The 1,991-nt window shown below is 39.1% G+C and overlaps 1 pseudogene; it reads left to right on the forward strand.

Annotated features, from left to right (window-relative positions):
• Window positions 1-216: 216 nt before the first annotated feature.
• Window positions 217-1,154, forward strand: LOC138438250 (olfactory receptor 6C2-like; annotated as a pseudogene).
• The last annotated feature ends 837 nt before the right edge of the window (window positions 1,155-1,991 follow it).

Raw genomic sequence — 1,991 nt, forward strand, 5'->3', positions numbered from 1 at the left:
CAGAAAAATGCTTCTATCTTCCCTGTGGTACATTCAGTGGCTTTTGAGGGCGTCATTTCACGAAAGATGGATCATCAAGTTATAGAAAGAAATGTATGTGACTGATTTAATTGTCATTTAAAGGCATCATTTGATCCTATCTTATTTTGAAATTGTTCTTCAGATCCAATTTCTGTGACTTTGATGTGAAGATCAGACAATACTACCAAGTCAGTGATGAGAAACCATTCAGCAATAACAGCATTCATCATAATGGGTTTGACAAATGACACACAACTAGAGATTTTGATTTTTGTCTTTTTGTTGGTCACATATATGTTAAGTGTAATTGGGAATCTGACCATAATTTCTCTCATCTTTGTGGATCCTCATTTAAAAACAGCTATGTATTTTTTTCTTCAAAATTTCTCTTTCTTAGAAATCTCATTCACAACGGCCTGTGTGCCCACATACCTCTACATCATATCATGTGGGGACAAAATTATCACCATCAATGCCTGCTTCAGCCAAATCTTTTTTATTGTCCTTTTTGCAGCTACAGAATTTTTCCTCTTGACTGTGATGTCTTATGACCGCTATGTGGCCATCTGCAAACCCCTTCACTACATGACCATCATGAACAGCAGAGTCTGCAGGAGCCTCATTCTCTCTTGTTGGGTATCTGGCTTCTTGATTATCCTTCCACCCCTTGGCCTGAGTGTCCACCTGGAATTCTGTGACTCTTTTATTGACCATTTTTTTCTGTGATGCTTCTCCAATACTGAAGAATGCATGTTCCGATACATGGTTCATAGAGCAGCTGGTTATATTCTGTGCTGTGTTGACCTTTATAGCAACCCTTGTGTGCATAGTTCTGTCCTACATATACATTATTAGGACAGTTCTAAGATTACCCTCTGCTCAGGAAAGGAAAAAAGCCTTTTCCACATGTTCTTCCCACATGATTGTGGTTTCCATCACCTATGGCAGTTGCATTTTTATGTATGTGAAACCTTCAGCTAAGGATGAAGTGGCCCTTAATTAAGGGAGTTTCTCTGCTGACTACATCTATTGCCCCTATGTTGAACCCTTTCATTTATACCCTGAGGAATAAACAAGTGAAGCGATCTTTCCATGACATTCTTGAAAGGTTAATATTTTATTCAAAAAAGTAGCAGAACAGTGCACTGGAAACTCTAAAGTAACATATCTGTCATTGGTATGTGGGTGGCAATTTGTGCCATTAGAGTGACATATTTGGGCAAGCATTAAAGAAAATTGAGAACATCTAAGAAAGAATCCTGAAGGGACTAACATTATGTAGATGAGCATTTTTCTAATCCTCTGAAACTGCTAACCCTTTTCATATCTGCCCAATCTGCAATTTAACAATTCCACTTAGCATTCTCAAATTCATTAGTTTTGCATGTGGAACCTATTCTGGGCATATCACTGCTTTTTCCTCTTTGCAATAAACTCTGCTTTGAAGTGCCTTTATTTTTTAAGAGAAGTACGTCAATTTTCAGGAAATGTTATTTATTTATTTATTTAGTTCAGTCGCTCAGTCATGTCCGACTCTTTGCAACCCTATGAATCGCAGCACGCCAGGCCTCCCTGTCCATCACCATCTTCCGGAGTTCACTCAGACTCACGTCCATTGAGTCCGTGATGCCATCCAGCCATCTCATCCTCGGGCATCCCCTTCTCCTCCTGCCCACAATCCCTCCCAGCATCAGAGTCTTTTCCAATGAGTCAGCTCTTCGCATGAGGTGGCCAAAGTACTGGAGCTTCAGCTTTAGCATCATTCCTTCCAAAGAAATCCCAGGGTTGATCTCCTTCAGAATGGACTGGTTGGATCTGCTTGCAGTCCAAGGGACTCTCAAGAGTCTTATGTAAGCAGCCTTAATTTTAACTTTAAGCCTGTCAATGTTGCTTCACAATAAATAATATGTTAATTTGTATAACATAATATTTTAATATCTCTTCCTATCTGAATGTACTAAAATGAAGAT

The sequence above is a fragment of the Ovis canadensis genome, chromosome 3 (genome assembly GCF_042477335.2).
Source record: "Ovis canadensis isolate MfBH-ARS-UI-01 breed Bighorn chromosome 3, ARS-UI_OviCan_v2, whole genome shotgun sequence".
NCBI classification, from domain to species: Eukaryota; Metazoa; Chordata; class Mammalia; order Artiodactyla; family Bovidae; genus Ovis; species Ovis canadensis.